Source organism: Phasianus colchicus, chromosome 9 (genome assembly GCF_987193195.1).
Source record: "Phasianus colchicus chromosome 9, bPhaCol1.hap1.1, whole genome shotgun sequence".
In the NCBI taxonomy this organism is placed as follows: domain Eukaryota; kingdom Metazoa; phylum Chordata; class Aves; order Galliformes; family Phasianidae; genus Phasianus; species Phasianus colchicus.
Window position 1 is genome coordinate 5,640,302 of NC_143444.1, and position 26,177 is coordinate 5,666,478.

Genomic DNA, 26,177 nt, shown 5'->3' on the forward strand with positions numbered 1-26,177 from the left:
CATGGGACGAGAAGAGGAGGCAATGCATCCACCAACAGGGAAATGGGGCAGGAAGAGAAGGGCACTGCAGTGTTAAAAGAGCAGCGTGAGTAAAGGGAAAAAAAAAATGTGTTGTTTCCAGTCATAGGAAAAAAAAGTCAATAAAGCCACTTACGACTGCTTTGGTAGACTTCCAGACCCAAGAAGCAAATAATTCCATGCGCATGTGCTCTGTGCTTTATTTACAAGGAAAGGCTCTTCCTTATACACACACCACTACCACTCCCCTTACTGCCAGCTTTTACATGCAGCCAGCCTGAAACCCAGCACCTCGTGTAACCCAAACTCACAGGCAGTGCAAGGCTTCCTTACGCACTGCATGCTGCCATCCGAAAAGCTCTTCCAGCCAGGCCAGTGATACCTGACATGAAGGAAACACTGCCACAACCTCCATGGGGACATGCAGGTTAACACACCGTGTGACCAAAAAGGCAGACACTCACATGGTCATTAAGAAAGTGACTCCCAAACCAGCTGCAGACTTCAGCCCTCTAATGCTGCGAAGGCTGCATTCACAAATGTCTGCAGAAATAGGATCTCTGGTGCTTGCTCCGTCCTTGCACTTGAAAGGAATAGTTTCAGATGACAGCAGAAGAAAAGCGACTGCCAATGGGAAGCAAGAATTTGTTGCAGAACAATTCAAATGTGAAATCATTAATTAAATATGCAAAGTGCTCACAGAAGCAGCAACCGAGAGGCAAAAAACAAATGCTGCTTCTTTTGTAAACAAGTGTGAATATAAAGAACAAATATCTCTACTTTCCAAACCGGGATTTGACTTTGTAATCCCTTGTCCCCAAATTCTGCATTCACCTCTTTTTGAAACACACTCTGCAAGGAACTTCTCTGCAAGATTAAGATGAGAAGTAAACATTTCAGTGTTTGGAAAAGGGGGAAACTGGTTGTTGTTCAAGATTTCCTGAAGTCTTCAGCTTCAGCTCCTGTTTAATACATGGGATGTGCCAGCCCGTAAGTAAATGATGCTGCCTGTTACCAAACAGGCAGCAGGGAGCTCTGAACAGCTCAAAGCAATCACTCACAGGGTTTCAAATGAGACAGGTGAAAGAACAAGCCGAATGGTTCAAAGCAGTGTGGGCAGGATACAGAGAGCTGCAGCAATTTCATTATTACTTAAACATCTGGAGTACGTGGGAGTTGCATGGAAAAAAATCCAGCTGAGCTGGACACTGCAGGCAGAGCAAGAGCAGCCTCCTCCAAAAGGCCTATGGTTTAAGCACAGCATAGAAGATAAACAAGCACAAGAACAAACAGAAGACAGGTTAAAATTCCTATTAAAGTTAATTTTACTTTGGCTGAACCCACCAGAAAAATAATAGAAGATTAACAATAAGCATTACTCTTGTGCTGCCCTTAGAAAACACTGCTCATAATAGATGTCAGGGCTGTTTTTCAGAAGATGGAGAGTACCACGGGTCCTATTTCACATATGGACACACTAACAGCCCATAATTGCATCAGGCCTGGGAACGCAGCAGGTTCCAGGCTAACAGATCAGGCTTCAGCCCTCGACACAGCAAATCACAGAATCACAAAATGGCCTGGGTTGGAAGGGACCTCAAGGATGATGAACCTCCAACCCCCTGCCGCATGCAGGGCCACCAACCTCCACATTTCATAGCAGCCCAGGCTGCCCAGGGCCCCATCCAACCTGGCCTTGAACACCTCCAGGGATGGACGGGGCATCCACAGCCTCTCTGGGCAGCTGTTCCAGCACCCCAGCACTCTCATAGCAAAGAACTTCCCCCTGACATCCAACCTCAATCTTTCCTCCCTCAACTTCAAACCATTTCCCCTTGTCTTGCTGTTATCTACCCTTTCAGAGAGGCAGCTCCCCTCCTGTTTATAGGCTCCCTTTAGGTCCTGAAAGGCTGCAATGAGGTCACCCCACAGCCTTCTTTTCCCTGCTTGGAAGATGGCTGTGCAAATGCTGATCCACTTGGCTGGGGGCTGCACTCAGTTTACATCCTGAAAAGCAGGTGGAGAGAATCCCCATGTGACCTGTTCACCCTTCTTCATACTCAAAGCAACCTTCCAAACTGAAGCTGTGCTGGGACAGCTGGTTCTTCCTGAAATCACGAGCACAGTCTCCCATTGTGTTGCTTCGAAACATTTTTGCCTTAACTATTAGAATTCACGGTTAACTGCTCCTGCATCAGCCCTTCCTTCTGCTCTGTAATCACTTCACACAAAGCAAATCTGAAACGATCTATTACAAGCTGTTTACTTTTAGGCATATTTTGCAGAGATCAGGATTGCATTACAACTCCTTGCGTGCTTTTGCAAGGGAGAGCAAAGCCAGAGAGGCTCGCATGCCACGTGAACGGCTGATGAAAGATTTAGGGCTCTACATCTTTTCACTGAGGGGACACAAAGCATGCACGGAGCTCACTGAGCATAGGGAGAAGAACTTTGGAGGAATGACCAGAATGACAAAAGCAGCGCTGTGTGTTTATTTTATTAAGTTTCCTTAAGTAGATCTGACGCAGCCATCATTCAACATACGATGCCATTTTCCAGCTCCAGCCTCCTCCCTTCCTTCAGGCTCCCAGTAAAATTAGGCTTTGAATTAAGCTTCCAGTAAGATAATTACAGTTGGCAGGTATTTTTCAACTCTGATTTGGAAGCCAAAGAAGCAAAGAAAAGCAAAACAAAAATCAAACCAAGCATTACTCAACTTTTCTCAGAAACAACTTGTTCTGCAGACAAAGTCTGCTCACCAGTGGCTGTTTCACTCCATCCTACTTGCCTCCTACAATCAACTTCCCAAAAACATCGGGCAGGATCTCACTACATTTTCATAAATCCCTTGTAGATAACATAGGGAAAAAAGACAGCATAGCAAACACCAAGCATCCACAAGAAAAAGACCTGCCCACAGACAGTGAGCATTTTCTATGGAGTAGAAAAAGGACCACAGAGGAAAAAAAAGGGTAGCAGCGACCTGATTGTTTTCCATTGCACAGCTTCCATCGGGCTCTGGAGCTCCCATCCAAGCAGAAGTGCCCTGTCCCCTTGGGGACACCCAGGGTTGGGAAGGAAAGCACTGATTTTGCCCCCAACCTCACGGCCAATGACAAGAACAGGGCACAAACCGCTACCTGCACTGTATGCAAGAAGTAGGATATACTTGTTTAAATCCAAGCAAATGTAAACCTTCCACGAAGCAATCCTAACCTTCTCCTGCACTTTCACTGGCAGCTATTTTATTACAGAAAGCTCCCTTGTAATCAGTTGGTTACCATGAAATGGTAAATATAACTTTCTCTTGCTAAAAGCAGAGATGCTTTTTTGCAAACCCAGAGCAGACACTGTTCCTAATAAACAATTCCATAGCTTCCCATACATTTAATTATTTCCTGATGGCTCACTGCTTTTTGTTAGAAAATTATTCTTACTTAAGACACATTATATCCTTTGAAACACGTCAAACAGCACTCAAATACAACACTTCACCCCCATTTGTTCCACGCTGCTTCTAAAATAAACCCTGCCTGTATCCACACCGTGAAGACTTTCAGGAAATCTGCAAGGGACCAAACCGACATGGAAAGGCTGAATGGGTGTAAATGGAGAGGTTTTGGTTCAGCCTTCTGCTGCAACACCTTCCCCTCTTCTGAGCCCACAGCTCTTCTGCCACACAATGCACTACTGGTTGTCAGCAGCAGCTTTCACATGCAGAAATACAGCATACAGGAGTTTCCAAGAAGCCAGCCATCCCTTTCTTTGGCATGCAGATCACGTGCTGACAAATCCTTCAGATAATGCAGTCTGTGTATACTGCCTGAGCATTCACTAACACACCAGCATCCATTCATACCTATGGCACCATACAACCCTACGGCATTAAAAATGACAGTAAAGAGTCACAAACATTTAAAGAGAGAACCTCCTTTCCCTAACTAAGTGTTTGTGGCCTGTTCATCCCCAGTTCATTTTGTACAATAAACACCACTGCCACCAGAAAGCCATTTCCTTCTGGCGTCCCTAGCTCAGCACTTCCACTCCCCACACTTTATCGTCCCCATTTCCTGCTTTTGTGCTGGCTGCTGCCTTCAGAGGACGGGGAGGAGAGGCAGGAGTGAAATCCAGACGGAGCACTTGGCTTTCTGAGCAGCCGTGTCAGGAAGCAGGAGTACACTGCACTGCTGAGCTTTAATTTTCAGGCCAGACAGCCAAAGTTGCAATGCACAGAAAGGACAAAGCAATGTCCCAACAACCACAGTTTCAAAAACAACACTCCTATCCATAGGCAGAATCGCTAGTGGCTGAACAACAGCAGAAAAAGAAAGCCATACTTACTATTTCTTCCTGTGTTCTAACCCTAAAAATAGAGGATGTGGAACAAAGGCCAACAAGATTCATGTGTAAACATCTTTCGCCAGCATAACTCTTGAAATTCCCTGCAGGCTTAGGATGCTCCACTGCTTTAAGTAATAATCAAAGAGGACGTTGGATTTTGTAGGTGGCTCCGAGACCTTTGCCAGATTTCTATTCCCACATATACATGCAAAGAGGGGAACGGATGGATCATTCTGGAGATGAGTCACTAGTGAAACAACCGAATAAACTCTCATCAAATGCTGTGGGGTTTGTGTTTCACATTCTTCAGCTCCTTTTTTGGAGCACTTGGCAAGGCTCTGGCAAGCGGTGAGTTTATTTGTCAGTGAAATAAACCTAGAAGTGTTTAAATATTCATTTCAGCCTCCACTTATCTGTTCATTCTGCCTCCAGTTTGCTCCATCCCGAAGCAGGCAGCAGGAGAAAGGAAAGCAGATAGCCACCAAGAGTCGGGCAATTGCTGACACTGAAAACACAACCCTAACAGGCTTCCAGAACACCAGCCCACGCGAGCTGCTTGGGCAGATCTGCTGCTGCAGCTCCTTCAGGCTTCTGAAGATCACCCAAAGTGCTGCATAGCCATCCACGAGCCCTGAATGTTTAGATTGGCTTTCATTTCTGAAGCACCCTGCATCAACATCTTTTCGCTAAAGGCCAATTAACACATTTCAAAAGAGGGGAAGAGTGAAAGTTAAGGGCAAGCAAGTATTTGGCGCACAAGGCAAAGCAAAAGGAGCCAGCAGAAACAAACCTGTACTGCTGCCATGGTTTATCTGCACTTTACCAACCCGTTTCTCCAAAAAAAATCTTTGCTTGCTCATGTGCACTTCCGAAAGCAGAAACCACAGCCACTGCCATCCGATCCAACCTGCATATAAATCACCAGTTATCTCAGAAGATGCAAAAGGCAACAAAACTGGAACCAGAAACATCAGCTCCACCTGCCAGCACGGCCAATCTCCGGACATCAAGGGACACTGGCCATCTATTTGGGCAACTGCCTTTCTGTGCCTTCATCCCTCCTGCTAGTTATTTAAAAGCTACAATAACCAACATCAGAATTGCAAATACACTGTTAGTTAGCACACACACTTGTGCACAGACACATGCCTTTCTTTAGCTTACTCTTCACAAGTGCACACATTTCTGCTATCGCTGCTCTCGCATCTGCACAGAATACACAATTCCTTTTGCGTCAGCGGATACCATGACTAAGTAGCCTGAGAGCTAAGCAGGTCTCGCAGCAATCGATGCTTTGTGCAAGTCATCTTACCCACAGGATTTTGCTCAGTCTCATGGTACCGGCTGAGCAGCAGAGCTGGGTGGGAGCTGCAGATGGGAGCCTGCAGCCACCAGGCTGCATCTAAGCAGTGCACGACAGATGGCCCATCACCGTTGACTCTGATAGCCAGGCAAATACCATTTTGTGTCACTTCCAAATGACATGTGATAGTTTCCGAGATGAAAAAATGTGTGTGCAGACACATCCATATGGAAAACCAGTGCTATCAATTGGCTTAGAACACACTTTGTGTAAGAAAATACCTATCACAAAGGCTCTCCTTAGACGTCTGCATTTACTTTCTGTTTTGAATTTTTCATTCTATCTGCATTCAATCGACAAAAAGACATTCCTCCTCAGCTTATAAAGCATTTGCCTATAAGAGAACAGCTGGGGTGAACTTGCACACTGAGGGGTGATACACAGTCACAGCCTGCACTGCTCCCCCTCACCTTTAGGAAGAGAGACATTCCAGCTGGCTGGATGCTACTGACTCTTGATGCTCTTAAAGCACTGCTGGCTGATCACTGCTACCATGGCACGCTGGGAGAGATGGAGTCCTGATAAATACACTGCAAAATTACTGTAAAATGTAAATCTGGAAAAAAAAAAATAGTATTCTGATTTACAGTGCATAAGGAGGGGGGGCAGAAAACGTGGGGAAGAGTGCTATTTACAAACCTCAGGGGGCAAAAACGTGCAATCTTAAGTGACCCTCTCCACAAGTTCATTTCTCTCCTAGCTTGAGAGTCTAAAAAGAAGTTTGTTAGCAAAATAAATCATTAAGTGTATACACATGAAAACAAGTTTCTGCACTAGCATGCGTTCACATGCTGCAGTCACTGAGCAACAGCACGCAAGGAGTAAGTGCACTCACAGTGCCCAAAATTCACTGTTCACATCGGACGATCAGCTCCCTATGGGATGAGAATCCATCATTTCTCTGCAGACAGCAAACATACAAGCACTTCTTTTAGCACTCACGTGAGAGGAAGACTGGCAAATACTTTAAAAGAAGCGAAAGACAGACAACAGCATTTTCCCCACATGTGACATAATATAAAAGCAAATAACCAGTAGAACAGCACAGGCAAAGGGAGGCTTGACCCTTCCAGCCTTCTGTTCTCATCTATGCTATAGAAATAAGATTTTTTTTTTTTTTTGCACAGCAATCTTTCATTACATTCCTCTGCTTTCCAGAACTGTTGTTAGCCCATCAGCTCAGCTGGGGATGTATGGAAGCAAACAGAGAAGCTCATCTCAGCCCTGCAGGTCTCACTTTGCCTGGCTTTGGAGATAACAGACCATGCACAATGAGTATCAAACACAGCCACAACCTGTCTGTCTCAAGGTCTGTCCCACACAGTACTCAGTACCCAGCAGCAGCTGAAAGCAAGTACCTGAGAGAAGGTGTTCATAGCTCAGGGCTACCACCGTGCCCCCCCAGCAGAGCACTGCCTTCCCACTGCAGAGCTGGGGAATCCCAGCCTCTGCTGAGGAAATGCTGCTGGCAAGCAAGCTCCACAATAACAAAGGGATTATGACTGAAAGTTAACCAAGGAACTTCTTTAATGGACATTTTTTTTCTGAAGGGTAAACTCCTTAAGATGTTAAATCAATAAAGAAATCCAATCTGTAATTTCATGTTGCCTAGGACTCTGCATATACCACAAATACCAACTGCCCACCCAAAGCCAGCATGAAAGCACTCCCCGACCTCAGCTATACGGCTCTTCTGCAGCAGGCACAGCACCTCACCAGCACTACATCTGCTGGCCTACAAGGTAGCTCCTGCCCTGTGGCATCCTGCCAGCAAGCAGCCTGTCAAACACACTCTGTGCCTGCACAAGTGGCAACACGAAGCTCCATGGAAACTCACGCTGCTTAGGGTTTGCAGGTCTGCTGCACAACACAGGGAGTCTGGGTGGTAGACAGGAAACAGAAATACAAGCAAGCAAGCTCAGCTCTATAAAGCAGTCACATCAGTGGGACTATTAACCAGCAAAACTTCCAAAACCATGGGAGAAAGCTCATTCATGCTGCCTTTGCTTGTAGGGCCAGGCACTGCTCCCTGCTTCCCAACACATGGCAGTGCCACCATGAGCCTGTGGCCTCCTGTACCCAACCCCCAGCCCATGCTTAACAAGCAAAGGCTCATCCACAATGCTTCATCTTTAATTCCTCCACAAAGACACGCTGCTGGTCCAGCTACAGCTATACCACAATCGAATGTAATTCCTTTAATCTTGGTGTCGTTGCTTCGCCTTTGCACACCTACTTGTCTGCCTTGCAGTTTCAAATGCTGGAGTGCCAAGCAGCATTCCTGAGCATCGGGGAGATATCTACCACAGGTGATGATTATTTGGAAACAACACCAGCTTTTAGGTCATTACTGGCAGAGAGAGCTTAGGGAACAAGCGTTGAGCACCAGCAGAGATCAGAGGAAATACAGTTCCTGCCTGGCTAAGTGGGGCATTAGTTTTTCCACCTGAAAAAAAAAAGACAGGAAGAGTCAGTAAGGTGCATTAAACAAACTCACTGAAGTTCTCACCTTTCTGACTGATCTCCAGCACTGCAAAGGCGGCTGAAACGCACACCAAATTCTTTCCTTCCTCTTCCCAGCTCATACCTTGTGATGCTGCTCTGAATGACTCAACAGACAAATCTCTCAGTTGAACACAGCCCAATTACATCTCTGCCTTTAAAAAGAGCAGTGCTCAAAGAACCAGACCCACATCTCAGTGTCTCATGGAGCCACTGGCACCAAGAAGAGACCAGCCCTACAGAAAGCTTTGGGGTGTGCAACCACCACCCCTGGCTGCAGCCTCTGCCCTCGTTGTTTGGCAGGCTCAGTACTTGTACTTCCACCTGCAGAAGGAAAAGCACTCCCAAAAGAGCCAGCTTTCTGCCATCTCAACTTACCCTAAACTCCTCCGGTCCAGAGCCTCTCACTCAGAAGGCTTTTATTCACACTGCACACCACGTAAAGAACAGAAGGAAGTATTTTATCATTTCTGCCTGCTTGGCCACACACCTTGAGAGAGTAATGCAAACCACGTGGGTTCCCTTACACAATCCTTCCCAACACTCGGTGCCTCCTGGAGGTTTTGTTAGCATCTTGCTGCCTCCTGCCCACATCTCCAGCCTCCTGCCACCAGCTGTTCTGTCCTTTACATCTCACCTGCAGCTCTCTGCCTTGTCATCTCCTTCGATGCATCTATGAGCAGCTGCAGTACGCTCACTCTCCGTACCATTTCTCTTCTTTTTGATACCAACCCCTGATGATGATGACACAGAAACCACTTGCCCAGGATCTGTCCCTATCCCCACAGCAATAGGAAAGCTATCTCTGTATACAGCAGAACTAAGGGAGAGTTACTAGTGGTGCCCCCACCTCCAGTGCTGGGCATCGCGCTGCCAACCACGACCTGGAATTTCTTCAGTGTCTCTGTTCATGCTGACAGAGAAGCCCTGGGTGCTGGCCTGTGTGAAGTTGCAGAGAAGCAAAGCACCCAGGAGCAGGGTGGGCATGGGAGCCATGCACCTTTACGCAGCAGTCAGAGGTTGGAAGGGCATGCTTTCAGCTTGCTGTGTCCTTTCGCATGTCCGTGATTATGGCTTTCATGGTAATAGCCACCAAAAGCCACCAGAAATCCTCCTTCTAAAGCACTTAACAGTATTAAAACCCACTGTATCTCTAAACATTTAGAAGCTAAATCCCACAGTTACTAAGCTCTGTGACTTCAGCAATACTAAATTTTGGCTCCAAGGCACTGAATGCAAAGCACACAAAGGGCCTAAACCTAATCTGCATTGATATTTACATAATTTTGCTATATGTAAACAAATTAACATACCCACAATATTTGATTGTGCTTCTGCCTTCCATGACCAATGAGTCAGATTTGCTTGTTTATAGTTATTAGCAGCAGAAAGCCTCCATCAATCAGCAGCAGCACGGAGGGAGCGGCTGCAGCAGGCACTGGGAAAAGCACCCAGGACTGCATGGAGAGCAGTAACACTGGCTGCAGGAAGGAACAGGAAATGCTCTTCTTCAAAACTACCAACTTAAAAATAGTCCTTGGGAAGCACATCTGTTAAGAGAACAGAACTAAGCTACTGAGATTCAAGTCGATCAAAGGATTCAGAAAAATAATCCACATTTCACTCTGTTTACAAAAAGATGATGCCTCAAAGCTAAGCAAAGAGTCTATTTTCTACTTTTCTCACCAGCTTGAGGCACAAAACAGAGTCCTGCCACACTGTGTACCGTAAGGACACCTCTGGCTGCACTGAGCCTGCTTGGGAAGCTGCCATCCCAGCAGTACCGCAGCTCTCACCCGGTGCACATCAGCACTGTGCCACGTTCCAGCTCTATCTGGAAGCACGAACTGTTAAAGGCAGATGCATGCAGCACTAAGGGGGACAGGCCCTCCAACTGCCATGTAAGTATAGCAAATGCAGAACTGTAATTTAAAGCAATATTAAACGTGGTCCTAGTATACCCTCGTGCCCAACTAAGCCTACTGGATGCGTTGGTTTATCTCCAGGAGGCCCCGATGAACACACTGCAAATCACAGAATCACAGAATGGCCTGGGTTGAAAGGGACCTCAAGGTTGATGAACCTCCAACCCCCCTGCCACACGCAGGGCCACCAACCTCCACATTTTAGAGCAGCCCAGGCTGCCCAGGGCCCCATCCAACCTGGCCTTGAACACCTCCAGGGATGGACGGGGCATCCACAGCCTCTCTGGGCAGCTGTTCCAGCACCTCACCACTCTCTCTGTAAAGAATTTCCCCCTGACATCCAACCTCAATCTTCCCTCCCTCAACTTCAAACCATTTCCCCTTGTCCTGCAGTTATCAATCCTTTCAACGAGTTGATTCCCCTCCTGTTTATAGGCTCCCTTTAGGTACTGAAAGACTATCCAGCCCACGAGCCCAAGCACCGAAAGGCACACACTACCATACGAACACAGCTCTTGACTTCTATCTCTCTCTTGATATTCAAATGGCGTTACAAAACCAGCTGGGCAGTCTGAGGCCATAGCAAGGTGTCTGTGTCTCCTCCAACACTGTTTTTCCCCATGAATCTGAGGCCAGATCAGCACTCCCACACAGCATACCTCAGCTCACTTTGCACTCCTAGGAAGCCTGCTCAGCACAGAACAGAAGAGCTGCAGTTTGATGAGCTGGCATCAAAGAAGCAGACTGTGAAGCACACGGGTCACTTTTCCACAGCCAGGTACCCTCAGCATTTTCAAAGCAATAAGATCCAATTTTGTATAGAACATGTCCCAAGCAAGTCATGAGCTATCACTGGCATTGTAAGAAGGAAAGGAGAAAGAACAAATAGATTATAGCTGGGAAAGAGAAGAAAAGGATATTGAATGTTTGGAAAAGCATAGAGGACACCACTGTGCTTGTTCAGAAAGCCCAGCAGCAAACAAGGCATGTGATTCACCAGGTAGGAGCCCTCAGAGCCGAGGCAAAGAGTCTGCAGGGCCACCTCCTTTCTCATTTGTGGCTTTTGCTCCTCAGGATGTTCAGAGTCGCAACTGAGATCAAAAGGAGAATCACCTCACAGGCTGAGAAAATCTGCATAGATTTGGCCTTGGATGGGCTTCTTCATGTGATGAAAACACCCATGAATTCCAGTGCTACATCCCTGCCTCTCACGAGCACCACAAAAACATGCTGTCTGCTTGGAAAAGGCCACGTCCTGGGAAGCTGGTAACACCACTCCTAATGGCCTTCTCAAAGCATCTGCCAGATGCAAGAAAGCCTCACTAGTGCTTCGGTTCTCATGTATTTGGTTTCAGGCACGGGAACATAGCAGTTAACTTGGTATTGCCCTGCTTGGAAAAAGGAAAGGGCTGTGATGGCAAGAAAAAGCAAGTGGCTCTTCGTGTGCCTTCCCAGGGTTGTGGGAGCTGTTGGAAAAGAAGCGTACAAGAGAGAGCACAAGATACTGTCATGAGGATGCTGTTCTCCATCATAGTCTTATCTGTGACAGTGGTAGGATCAATTACATAGCCAGAATCAGTGCTTTATGTCCAAACCAGGTGTTAAAATAGGAAGTGTTGCATCCAAGTGTGTCTCTGAAGGGCAAGCAGGAGCCAGCCATGCAGCTATTTGCCTTCCTCTTTTTAATCACTCGATAACACCAGGAGCAAAGAAAGTCCTCCTCCTCTACCATGAAACCCCACAAAAACAGGAGTCCTCTGCCTGCAGGGTTAATGAGCATCCTTGGCAAACCCCACCTTCTACCTCCTCGCTGCTGCCCAACCTGTTCTGCCTACAAAAGGAGAACAGGGCAGGGCCACATGGGTTGGGACCCATTTTCCCCACTGGCAATAGCACAGTGTGCTGATTCGGCCACCTTTGCTATTGCTCCAACCTCAGAGCCCTGCACCAAACCCCACAGGCAATGCACAGGCTTGACTCAACAGGAACTGCATCCAAGCCCCAAACTCAGCACATCCATCTGCGAGGACAAGATCCGCGCTGGCAGCCCGGCAGAAAGGCGAGGAAGGATGGCTCACCATTGCACCCACACCCCGGGCAGCACAGGGAGCTGGGAGGGCGGCTGGTTGTGCAGCCCTACGTATGGTTGGGTGGCTGAATCAGCAGCAGGAGGGCGGTTGCTCGCTGCTGACACAGACCTGTGGTGAATCCCTACCTTCGTGATGAGGAAGTGCTGGCTGACTGAGTCATCCTCCGGCCTGCCGCCATTCCAGGAGCACAGCATCCGTCCCCCTGCCTCGGGCCGTGCCTGAGGCCCAAAAATAGCTTCCCAGCCAAAACCTGCAGTCATCGTTCAAAGCCCAGATGCTTTATTTACACTGGGTAAGAATTACTGTGTTTTTGACACTGCTAAGAGTAAACTGGTGCTTAAATTATTTGGCTAACAAAGAAGGCTACTTAACTACGAGAGCTGCACGAAGCACGTAATGCTTTCTGACCCACATAGAAGCTAACTATTTGCATTTTATGGAGCCACCCTGCATAGACAACCAACCTTAAATAGCCAAAAACATGCTGTACAAAAATTAATAATTGAAAAGCAGTCGTCAGCACTGTTATTTGTGTTCCAGGTAACTCACAAAGCTTACTGAATAGTAGTATTAAGTTTCTAACGACCTTCTGGGAAGCTGCTCACCTCCAGAGGTATTTTTAAGGCCAAGGCTGCCCAAACAACAAGCAACTGCAGAAGAAGCACAGGAAAAAAGGCAGTCACAAGGATATCAGCCTGATCCCTGGACTCGGGCTGAAGACTTGGACTTCATGGAGCACTGCAGGGCAGGACAAGCTGTGCAGCTCTCTCTCCAGGGTTCAGGCACAGATTTCTGCCCTAATGCCACACAAATCTCTCTCCATGCAGTTCCCACACGCATCCCAGCACACCTCGGAAGCTCCAGCTCACATTCACTCAGTGCACTGGCCTTTCCACTATTTCCCTGCTAACACCAGAGCACCTCTCGTGGAAGAGAAAAGGCTCCGAGACTATCACATAAACGTAAAGGCAAACAAAAACTACAACAGGAAGCCCAGGATTTTCCAAGTCTTAGGGAAATTAGGTCCTCCAAATCCCATTGCAACCCCAGTGAAGCATCAAGAGCATTATTTTCCATTATGCTTGTAAAAATCCCCAGAATAAATGCACAACTAAACGTAGTTTGACAAGGCTGAGCATTTATTATTCTCATAAACGCTGTTACTAAGCCTGAGGCCTCTTATTCCATTTTTTTTTTTTTTTTTTTTTTAGGAAATACTCTCACTCTTGCCAAAACGCCGAGGACGCAGAATGCTATAGGAAAATCCGCCTCACAGTCAGCTCCTGTCACTGGGGGAGAACAATAAACAAACCCTATATCCTCAGCTGACAATCACCACGAGCTGCCCATTAGTGTTGCGTCATCCACTGATGCCCTGGCAGGCCGATGGAGTCTGTCTGTTGGTGTTGGGGATGACAGTCGCTCCGCTCTGCTGACGTTTTTGCTCAGGGCTGTGCCGTGGTCTCCGGTACACAATCTGCTCCAGAACATGCAGACTGGCTCTTGCCATTTCAAAAGCTTTCCTGGCAGATTTCTGCAGTCTGGAGCAGGAAGATTTTGGGCAGCCAGGAGCTGATTTATCTCTGTTCAAACGCCTGCGGGTGTCGTTCTTGCAGCTCTTCCAAACAAACCGTTTTCACTGTGAGGGCAAAGGAAGGCTCTCCCCAAACCCAATTTGTTTTTAATTAGTATCCTCCGCTGCAACGTTTCAGACAAAAGAAATGCCCTCCCTCCTCCCACCAGCATCAGGGCTTTTTAATCTCAAAGACATACCTTATCTAACACGACTGAAGTAGAAAGAATATGGTTTCTTTTTATTTTTGAGAGAGGGAAAACCAACAGAAATGATCATCGGGAGGTTTGGATTTTCATTGCAGTAACACAGGCCAGCCACCTCTATGTGATAGAGGGTCCCACGTATGACAACCAGGGAGCAACTGAAAAAACATACATCATAAGGAAAAACTAACTGCTTAAGAACTCCCAGTGGAAAAAACAACAGAGACAATATTAGAAAGCCCTGGCTGCCTTTTCTTTTGCCCACAAACATAGCAAATCCCCAAAATACTCATACAAGTTCCTTCTCTGCACACTTTGGAGGTAGGTGAAGGGGAAAGCAGCCAGATCTGCTCCCCTGTTTTGGGTCTGGCTTATTCAACAGCCGCACTTCTGCTCTTTCAGATTCCTGCAAAAATAAAGGCTCAGAAGAGAAAGCTGAGCCTCTGGGCATCCACCAGACCACAGCTCCTGTGTGCATACCTAACAAGCGTAACAGCACTGGAAGAAGAGAGCAGACCCTGTCCTTCAGCAGCACGTGCCCTGCCCACGAGCAGAAGCCCAGACACGGCTTAAAATGCCATCCACTCCTGCCTCGGAGCATCCTGCTGCTGCCGGGGGTGGCTTCCAGAGGCAGGGCTGAGCAAACCCATCTGCAGCAGAGCCCCAGCTCCTGCACATTTCATCAGCATGCTCAGTGCGCATCGGCTGCCTTCACGTGAAGGCACAGCTGAGACGAGCAGACCCACAGGCAAAATTAAGCAGCAGGGTGCAAGCTGGGTATGGACAGAAGAGAGAATCCCAGTATCCCAAACTGCACAGGCTTTGCTAATCTAATCTACGAGTCTAGAACACAGAGGTCTGTTTGTCAAATCCACAATTACATTAAGGTTGTCCTGCTTTTACTAAGAACAACTTGGAAAGAGATGAGATAAAAATAGGAAGGAGAAAGATCTAACAGGTAAGTCCCTCTTCTTGCTGAATGAAAAGCTGTCTTTATGCGGGCAAACTCATACATTGGGCAACTTGGATAAACTTCTCCTTGTTTATTATGAAAGCACAAGTTCACCAAGGTCCTTTCATGTCCTGACGTACGACCGGGTTCCAGCTACGTCTCATTTCATGGAGTCAGAGGGTGAGGCAATGGTATTTATAGTTCAGGGCTAGAATTTTGGTTAGAAACAACATAGTTACAGCCCTCAATGCCCAACACACCCTTCTGGGAAAATGCCCACCTGCGTATATATAGATCCTGCAGTATTCTTCCTATTAAATATGCATTTCGAGTGAACTTGCTTTTTACCCATCAATGCTGGGAAAAGAGAACATCTGTTGCTTTCTGTTAGAAAGAGAAAAAAAGAGAGGCCTCTTTACAACTAAAGGAAAGACCCTGATGTGATCCCAATGCTCTTCCAGACACCCTCACCAGGCCTGAGTTTTCATTAGCAATAGTCCCAAAATTCCACTCTTGGAAGCACCCAGAGCACAAACCACACACTGGGAGGAACGTCCCTGCAAAGCAGCTCCAAGCACAAGCAGTGCTCCACAACAGGGCCAGGCAGATAGGATGGTTTCCCTGATTCTCCCTTTGAAGCAAGGTACAGCAGACACGCATGCAGGAGATGCTGTTGGATTAATACTCTGTAGCAAAGATCTTATCCATACGCATGCCTGGCTGTTTTCTATAGCATCATTATGTAAGTGTCTCTATTTTTAATCAGAGCGTTTGTCTGGTCATTCTACTATTATCCCACTCACAAACCAGCAAGCTGAAATTCCCCCCACTTCAATCATAAAGGTGCAATGGCTGTAGAAAGGGATGAAACACACGCTTCCTATTTTCTTTAAAAAATGAAAGTTCCACCCATTCTAATCAATAGGATGTCAGAAACTGCCAGAACAATAAAGAATGAATGAATAAACCTTAGGAGGGCTTCTTTAAACGTAACAGCTATTACCACTATGACCCACACAGACACCTGAGCCACAGCACAGTTACTGCAGATTCAATCACAGCCTGTGAATTCACATACTGTAGTTGTCTCTGTATGCATTCTAAGGCTTGTCAGCATCCCCAAACAGTACTTGTCCATTGAAAAACCTGGAAAGGAAAACAATCTTCCAGAACTCAGATAAAAATCACAAGACCTCCACTTCAAATGGCAAGCAAATGAAAACATAGAATAAAATTATTTTCAGAGTGCAGTTATACTGGAAGTTCACCAACATGGGATGCTGTTAATACTATGCCATAAGGATTTTCTAAACAAATTTGGCAATGGCAGAGAAGATGGCCCACACAACAGCCTCCCTAGAACCACCAGCCCAAGGACCTCCAGAGCCAGGACTGCTGAGGTCCTGCCAGGACAGGGGATGCTGTGCAGTAGTGGTTTGCCCCTGCCCCTGTAGGTGTCCCATCAGAGAAGAGATACTGAGCTGGACAGAGCTCCAGGCTCACCAAGAACAACTGCTCTCCTTCAAAGCACAGAACTGAAGAAGACACCAAGCTGTTAATAAACTGGAGTGGGAGCAGACTAGCACAAGTAGAAGAAATGCAATCAGTCACTTTAAGGCCATCTCACATTACACACCACCTCCTCCCTGAGCATCCTAAGTTACACAGCCTGAACAGCATTACCTCCTCCCCAAAGTACCTTTCCAGACAGCAGCACACCCAAAGTGTGCTTGTGTACATTTAGCTGCAAATATGTTACACAGCACAAAGATAAGCCAGCAGCATAGCAATACACATTTGCAAGCGCCCGTGAAATCCCACTGCAATTAGATGCCTGCTTAAACACAGGCAGCGAGGAAATAAGTATCAATAATTAAAACAAACAAACAAAAAAACCCTTTCCAGAATATTTTTGGATGTGTATCCAAACACAGTGCTGCTCTACCATCTGCCGAAGGATGGAGAGGCAGCATCCAGGAGGGTGCCTTACTGCTCCCTGAGCCAGAGGCAGGTTGGAAGCGCCCAGGCTCCACACCTACACGAAGGCCTTCAGAATACTGGCTGACAGAAGTCAGTCATTCCCTGCTCCCCCCGTGGCTTGACGCCATCACATACTGTAACAACAGCAGGCATATGGCACACCAGGGTATTTTTAGAGCAAGGTCCGCTTCCACAGTCCCAGAGCCCGCGTGAGATGGCTGCACTATGAGCTCCACCACGGAGCAGATCCCCAGCAAGGCTCCACACGCACACTGCACACCTCCCTCTGCTCCTTGTGTCAGAGTCACTTCCTCACCACACAGCCTCCCACCTTCCCCTTTTTCTACCAGCTCCCATCTCAGCTCTGCCGCACCGGTGGTTCCGCCTCCTCTCTGAGCGGATCTGGGGAGAAAAGCCCACAGATCCCTCCTGCAGCAACGCCTCTTCCACAGGAACAACAGGAGAGGACAGCCAACTTCAAATGGGCAGCTTGAGGGGCTGCCAGCTTCTGCAAATGCGTTTACAATGCTGTTTTTCTTACTCAGAAAGCATCCAGCCAAGCATTGGTCATCTTCAGGCTGTGCCATCTGAGCACCCTAGGCACCATGGGCTGAGCACACAGGCACTGATCACATCTGCTTACCAGCTAAGCGAAGCTGCAAGGACTTTGCCCATGCATATGGGCTTCTTGCAGCATGCTAGATGAACTCCTGGAATACAGACAATCACTGGAAGTGTGTCATAATACTGAGAAGTTTACCAAAATCTATTTACTTCACCACCACGTCCATTCCCTGCGTTCTGTCAAATACCTGCCTCGTGCTCACCGCAGCACATCTCCCTGATGTAGGCAGTCACTCTAATCCACGATGTTATAAATACCGTTTGTTTACCCAAAGTTGAATGATCATTTCAACCTTTGTTAATCTGATTGCATAACAAACTACAGCAGCCTTAAATAACCAAGCTGCCGTCTCCAGGATGGATTAGCAGAAATCGCTCACTTCAGCACTCTGCTTCTTCAGGAACTGGAGTGGAAGGAGAAAACACGAGCACCTGGCTGCAGCATGAGATGCGTGGCAGCGTGCAAACGCCACATCATAACTTCACACCTGGCCCAAGCTGCTGGAGTGAGCTAAAGCAAAACATTTTCAGCCAGAAAACAACTCCGTGCAATTAGCATTCGTCCTGTTCTGCCTTATTGACGGCTATCGTGCAGGCGGGGAAGGAAACGATAAGCATGGATTTTCAAAACAAGTAACCGCACGCACATAAACAAAGGGCATCACTGACATGGCAGATCCCATCACAGCTTATCGGCCGCGTGATGTCACACCCATACATTACAGCTTAAAGCACCAGCCCTCCCACGAATGCTCCGGGGTCAGGCACCGCTCCTCCTGCCCACACCACTTTGGAAATCAAAGCACCTCCCGAGACAGAGCAGTAGTTGGAAGGCTCTTTAGACCTGATGATGAATAATTGTGCTGTATTACACCACCGCAGAGCCTTACACAAATCAACCCGCCTCATTATACAACGCTTGGGATAATACATGGTTAAACAGCATCAACGCGCTCGGCGTGTACCGAAGGGCAAACAGCTCCAGCTCCAACATGGGAGGCTCAGGAGCACAGAGCCTGGTGGTGGCTGTAAGGCAGCGGGTTGGGAAACCCAAACCTGGATAAACGCAGAGCTTTGAGCAGAGCGTTTCCACTGAGATCTTAGCAAATAGGGCACTGGGAAGGTGAAGGCCAGGCGAGCAGGAAAGCACAGGGCAAGGAATGCACTTCAGCATCTCTCGCTTCATACCAGTCTGCAATCGGCTCCTGAGAAACCAGAAGACAGCATCGGGGCAAACACAAAACCACCCATTGATCGCAGCCGGCCTCCGGCAGCACACGGCCAGCTCCATCTCACCGCTGCCCACGGCGGCAGCCCCTCCGTTCTCCAGAGCAGCCGGGCAGCAGCACGCAGCTCCGGCCCAGAGGGTTTCAGCCGCGAGGGTCGGAGCGCTCAGCAATCGAGACCCAGGCTCACCATCCGCTCCGGCCGGCCCGCGGGGCCACGGCCGCGTCCAGCACCGGGGGTGGGGGCACGGGGACGGGAGGGGGGCACGAGGCTGAGGTTCGCCGGCCCCGGGCTGACACCTACAGGTGACCGCAAGGCGCCGAGTGCCGCCGGTTCCCGCCGCGGCGATGCGCTGGGTGCCAGCCCCGCGGGTCGGGAGACGCGTTTGTTTTCTCTATCCGCAGCCCGCCGTCCTTCGGGTTCCCAGCGGAGAGCCGCGAGCAAAGCACCGCCGCCGCCGCCCGGCCCGCAGCCGAGCCCCGGCCCCGCCCGCACAAAGCCGGGCCGTGAATCAAACGTCGCCCGCGGAGCGGGATCGGAGACGGCACGGAATAACGGCGGCGCGGCCCCCCCCGGCCCGGCCTCCGCGAGGACGCGCTGCCCCCCACCCTGCCCCAACCCCCCGGCCGCTCACCTCAGCGCCGCCGCCCCGCAGCGCTCCCCCACCGCCGAGAGCGGGCTGCGGAGGACGGGGAGGAGGCGCGGGGAAGCGGGCGGCTCCGAGCCAGCGCGCGAGCAGCCGGGCGCTCCGCGGCCTCTCCGCGAGCCGGGGCGGGCCGAGGCGGGGCCGAGGCGGAGCGGGGGGCGGGGGAAGGCGGGGAGGAGCCGCGCTGCGCTCCCGCCCGCTCCTTCCGCCGCGCGGGGTGGGCGAAGGCCCGGCGGGCTGCGAGCCGCGGTCGCCTGGGCGGCGTTCGGACTTCACGTTTTTTCACCTTTCCCTCCTGCGACTGCGTGCCTCCCCGCTTCCCTCCATCGTTAGACGCGTTCTGTGCCTCGTGGATCGTGACGTGTTCTGTGCCTCGTGGGTCTGGGATGTTTCTGCGTGGCTTCCTGCCTCCTCACACATAAATCAGCCGGGGATGGGGTTGCTTACGCTGTTTAATAGCGCAGGGCTGCTTACAGAAGTGCCCCATCCCGGAGGCGTGCTGCACGCACTGTGCTGCGGTTCTGAGGTGGGAACGCAGCCTTAATTAGAGCGAACAGCCTCATAGCCGCCCATTTATCAGCAGCAAAATTATTATTGAAAGCGCTCCCCGTCTAACTTGGTGCTTTGTGTCACACACACCCAGTCCGACAGTACACGTGGCATTTCTGTGGGCGTGTTGGAAATCCCTGAAAAATCCCCCACCAGCCCATTTGTCCCGTTGCATTGATTGATAGAACCGGAGCGGTTATCGGTGCTCTGCTTATTGATCGCTTCTCTGCAATCCTGCTGGCACACCGGGAGTGGCAGCCGTGCGGCGATAGGACTTTATCAGGTCAAACGGTCGTTACGTGCTCTCTGATTTTATGTGCAGTGTTTGTGTGAGCGGTTCAACAGCTTGAAAGGGCGATTGTGAGCACGAGGACGGGGATGTGCTTCATCCCCACCCCTGAAAGCCTTGGGACAGAAGAAATCTCTGTGCGCCGACCGCTCAGCACCCCCCAGAGAGCAGCCAAGCATCCCCAGCACCTCTGGGGAGGAGCCTGCGTTTGCTGGGATGGAACACACCAAACATCTGGGCAGGGCCAGAGATGCTGACCCTCTGGATTTCATGTCCTTCTGCTCAGCTGTGGGACAGCAGGGAAGTTCTCTGCCTTGACGTGGAGACTTTTTTTCAGTACGCTGTTTCAGCTTTGTTGTGCCTGAATTCTCACAGCTGAAACTCTGCATTCACAGAAGCTGTCTGCAGGCACACAGGTGTAGTTTTTCATGAAAATGACTGTCATCTGAAAGAGACGGAGGCTGAGGTGAGGCTTATATAGCTTTTTCAGATTGTTTCTGCCAAGCAGTGCTGCCACACAAACTAGAAGGGCTCTAGCAAGCATACATTTATTTTATCACTTGCGGCGTCAGTGTTTTTCACTAATCCAGGCAGAGATGTTTACATTTTTCCTTCACCATTATACGATAGATAACAGTTTGTTTGCCAAATCATTGGCAAGATCCCATTTGCAGTCATTGCTACCTTCCTCTTTCCAGCAATCTAATTATCTTTCTCTGCATTGGGAATAACTACCAGAACAGGGGATGTAAACAACATCAAGAGATTCCACAGGAGATAGTATTTTCAACTCTAAGCTGACGATTTTGAAGTCGGCCTACTTTGTTTTTCACCCTATCGAGTGCCTGATGCTGTTTCCTATGACACAAGGAGCTTTCACAGTGAAAAATATGATTGCTATGCTGCTGTGACTGCTTCCAATAAAAATGACCATATAAGAGCAGTATAAAGCAAACATATTTTGTTTTGCCTCCATAAACAAACTTCTCTGTTTTCCTTGTGATAATTAGTTAACATTTATAATATAAATATTTACTTAAAATCCACTTTCTTGTGCAAAGATTTGTTGATCAACTCTTTGTCTACTACTGCAGCAAAGTTACATCTTCAGGCAGAAAATATTTATTTCCCTCTTTTCCCCTGCTTGTTTTACTCATTTCTGACACTGCATACTGCACAGTTATCTTTAGAAGCTGGATAAAAGGAGTGTAAATGGTGTCTGATGTCCAGAACATATTTGGTACCAAGTCTCAGCTGAGCATAGTGTCCTTCTTTGGCATGCCTGAATGCAGGTATTAGTTCGTTACCCTGCAAACAAATTATGAATTTAATATCAAAACCAAGTGCTGGGATTGTTTCTGAAACAAAAAAAACTGCCTCTCAAAAATCTTGGAAAAGAAAAGAGTGGGATTTGAATTGAATATCAGCAGACTCCATCTGCAACTGATTGACTTCTTCTGCAAGGTGTTCCATCTCTGGGCTACATTCTCCAAGGACCTTATCTTCTCCAGGGTATTAGCTTGCATGCTACCGAAATCACTGGATTTACCAACTGGAAGCCCTCCCTGAGTGAGGTAAGTGTGACATCAGTGGGAGCTTTGTGCACGTGGACTCAGACACAGCAATGCATTGGCTGGAGCAGAGAGAGGGATGTGTGCAGTTCCATCTCTGACAAAGCCAGCAGGCTTTCCAGTCGTGCACCAGTTGGTGACTCGATGTCTCAGAAGCTGAAAGTTCACACTGGTAGGCTATTTGTTGGCTTAGCTGATGTTATTTCTATACTGATTAATCTGCTTGCTTATGGTGTAGTTTTACCTAAGCTGATATTTTTATCTCCACTGTGGATGCAGTCATGACATGATTCTACCACTCATGTGTTATAGCATGCTTACATTCACAAAAGAGCATCTTCAGTCCATCATCACTATGTAAGGAGATTTAAGAGTGTTACAGCTGTATTTGTGCAGAACGAGCCTTGAAGATACAGAATATAGAAGAGAGAGCTGCAAAAGGCAAGAAGGCAGTTATAGCAGCGGTACAGAAACATCACTGTGGCCCATTTATGCAAAAACAAACAAACAAACAAACAATTATTTTGCGTTCAGGTATCAGTATTTCCCAGTATTTTTTTAATGAAACTCTACACTTAAGAAATAGCTAAACTAGCAAAGTCGGATAAATAGGTGAAATTGCTACACGTTTGTCCGAATTAGCAGAAGGTTAGAAGAAAACTAAAATGTTACACAAGTTGTTGTTGGGAACAGCTTGAAGGTTCTAAGCAACTGGTGTCATTGAGACCCTGCCTGGGAGATGCTAACGTAAACCTCAACAACAACAAATTCCTCTTCCCTTTAGGAGTATGAATTCCAGAATGTGGAACTATTTCCTAAACATGCCAATATTCAGAGGTCTTTGTAAACATAATTTCTCAGGCTGGAAAATACAGTCGCTGTGAAAGGATTCTGACAGCTGGGATGATTAAGACATTCCTTCCTCCCTAAGGACTGGAGGAGAGTCAGAGCCAGGCTTGGACAAGATAGCTGGTACTGCTTGATAATGAGGAGAGAGTACAGAAATGTGCAAGCTATGTAGATCCTTCCTACATGGATCCTTCCATGGATTTTCCCTGCCTGACAAGCTTGCTGAGGTGGGTTTGATGCTGGAAATCAGCAAGCTGCTCTTTGAGCTGTTCTGTGCTTGACAAGCTGTATAGGAACCAGTGTGAACTTCCAAGCTTCTCTTTAATGGTGCATTAACATCAAAGTCTAGCTTTACATATTTAACTGATTACAAATTAGTGGATGTTTGTTTTGCACAATCTGTCCCCTTGCATTGCTTTCGCTGTCGTTATTAAAATGGAAATGGTTTTAGTCTGCAACAAAGAAAAGAGAAAAAAAAAAAAGATTTGTGAATTCTCAGCGTGTTAGAGAATGCATTTCAACCAGTTCATCTTAGAGAAAGTAATGCCCTTGGAAACTTGGATTGCTCTCCTTCAGCTGTCTGAGCGGCATACCTGTTCACAGGGCAGGAAGGAGACTGCAGTATTTAAAAAGAGTCAAAGATTGATCTGCATTACATAAAGTCGAGTGATTTTACTGAATTTTCTTTTTCGCATTTTTATTATCACAGAATAGGGCCTACATTGAAAACCTGGGACTGAAAGCAAGCCCAGCTGCAGCAAGAACCTATAGATGCTCCTGGGAATATGTTTAGAAAAGCTTTACTGATCCCAGCTCTACATGCAGCATTTGCTTATTTACTTTTCAGATTCAGTTATTCTGTTTATATCTGGCCTTACAATTAGGCAAGTTAAGATAAAGCAGGCAGATAAGTCCTCAGCTAGGACATGCACATTTTTGATGCTGTATAAACAAAAATAAGAACTGTGTCAGACCATCCAATTCTCAGGTCCTAATTCCAGGTTTAACGGCGTAGCAAAGCTGTCTGGTAATTGCAGGTGAAGACAGAGAGAGGAAAGAGTGAGCAAGAGCTGTAGTGTTTGGTTGTTCAGCTTCACTGGTGCAGCACAAATCCAGCTGAAGTCAGTGCACTCTGTGGATTGGACTGTTAGCCCAAAATACATTTCTCTCTGGGATTGGCTGGGTTAGAAATCTATTCCCACTAGTTAGAAAAAAAAAGATTGTCCCACACAAAGATCCCCATCCATAAGTGTGTCAGGGTCCTCATCTCCCTACCACCTCACACAGACTATAGATCACCTACAGACTGCTGCTATGTCATACACCACAAAGGGGACTGCCAGGATGTAGGCTTAAATTAGAAGGGTTCTTTGGAAGCCATCCTTCATACAGGGAACTTTAGTTTGAATTTTGCTGTCTGCGTATTTGGGAAATGGGTGGGTGGATGTGATGGGAGATAAGAGTTGCTATGTAATGATTCCTTGGCAGGATGGCTGTAATACAATAATAGCTGTTTACTTGTCATGATAAGATCTTAACTGTTGATGTTGAATATGGAGACCACTACATTAGGAGATATGCATTGTTAAGTTTTAAGTAAATCAGTCCTTTGGGCCCTTGAAAATACTTTCTGCCAGAACACAAAGCAAAAAGCGGTGGTTAAAATAAATAATAATGAAGAATTAGGGGATTTTTCATATATTTAATGCACCAGAAAAAAAACATTCCAAGCTCTTAACTAATTGAAGGATTGCTCCAAACAGTAAAAGCCAGTGTGGGGAAGTCATCATCATCTGTGTTTTACCCAAGGCATGTATCAGCATTTCAGCAAATAACTCTGCACTATGCGTGGAGTTAAACATGAGCACAGCTTCTGCTAGATCGAGATCTCAGGCACTGACATCTTTTTTACAGACAGGAGGGCAGGGGCAAACAGTGATTCAGTAAATGGCACAGAGTCTGAGAAGCAAAGCTACCAGCCATGGCTCATAGGCTGTATTTTACTTGCTGGCACAGCTTCCTTCTTTTCATGCACTGGAAAGGAGGTATTACAAAGGAATGGATTTGTCTGTTTGCTTTTCAGACCGAAAGGAAAATGCACTGACTTTGGGCTAGTGCTGTCCATATGGGTGAGAAGATCTATTTTATTGTGCAACATTGCCTGTTAATCCTTTTTAATTTCCAAGCTGAGCAAATAATGAAAAAATATTCAGTGTCATTATGCCGCTATTACGGCAGAGAATTTAATTGCATTCGAATCAAGGCAAAGTTATGATCCCTTAGAAATTGTAACTTGATCCAAAACACTGAGCTCTTTTGCAATGATTGTTACTATGCACCTTTACAGAAAATAAGAGACAGCTCGTCATCCATGCTCCTGTTGTAGTCAGAGGAGAGAAATAGTCAGGGATGGAAATAAGGACCTCCGGAGGCTGATTTCTGAGATGAATATCTTAAGACAAAACCAATGACCTCCTGGAGGCTTCCGTTCAGATAGCAAGCACAAACACAGCATCTAACTTCTGATGTCTCTACTACGTGAGGTGAATCCCATCCTCAGGGGGCAATTCTGTAATCTTTATTAAGGCAATCACTCCGTTGTCATTTTAGGCAGCTTTCCTTCCATAATCACGTAAAGCGTTTCGCTTTTCTTGCCTGTCTGCTTTGTTAGAGTTTATTTGTTCTTCCTCCTCCAGAAGTGTCATCATTCAACTCGGAGATGCGTGGAAATACTGCCACTTCAGTAATTACTCAAAAAAACTGCTTTCAGTTCTTTATCAAAACAAACTTGTTTGCTCCCTGAGCTACTCAAAAGTTCCTCTCTTTGAGGAAGAAGGAAAACGGTTCATAGAAAGAAGGATGTCTTTTTCAATAAAAGCCAGGGAGGATGCTGCCAGCAGCCTTTCCTTAATGATCTCTGTAGCTTTGAGGCAAGGAGAAGAATTGAGGCAGTGGCCCAATATCTCTGTGGGGCAGAGATGTGTTGGAAGTATTAGTTGTAGAGCCAATTAATGATGTAGCTTAGTAGAAGTAATGTCTCGTATGTGTTGTGTTTCAGTTTTGCAGTGCTGTAAGAAGTTATGTAAAAGGTTTGCCTTATTCTTGGACTCTCGTTAATCAGCATGTTCTGTACCTACTTCTTCTCTAATTAGCTGGGAGAGTAAAAGGAGGAATTAAAAGACAGGTCTCTGAGATTGCACTTTAACAGACAAAGTTTTAACAGAAAACCATGATGGGTGATTAAAAATTGAATGTTGCTTAGGCATTCACACTAAATAAGTTTCCTTTGGTTTAAGGCCAAATCAGAATTAGTGTTTCCAATAAGCTGCGTTGTGATATGACACATAGTTTGGCTGTTATTTACTCATGTTTAACCAGAACGAAAAGCTAGGCTCCATCATTTTGAGCTAATGTCCAAACAATAGGGACTGCTCTGGATCTAGAAAACCAGATTCAGTGTTCAGCTTGCCAG

At 47.1% G+C, this 26,177-nt stretch overlaps 1 protein-coding gene across 3 annotated transcripts in view; it reads right to left on the reverse strand.

The window, feature by feature from the left end:
• The window catches only part of C9H1orf21 (chromosome 9 C1orf21 homolog), an 89,296-nt gene extending 69,364 nt beyond the window's left edge, over positions 1-19,932 (reverse strand). Inside the window, exon 1 of one of the 3 annotated variants that reach the window (XM_090145931.1) lies at positions 19,734-19,932. The gene's annotated coding sequence lies outside the window, so the exon portion shown is untranslated. Of the gene's footprint in view, positions 1-4,359; positions 4,381-19,435; positions 19,582-19,733 lie in introns of those variants that run through there. The other 2 variants (XM_090145929.1, XM_031595514.2) reach the window with 2 other exon arrangements.
• Between the last annotated feature and the right edge of the window lie 6,245 nt (positions 19,933-26,177).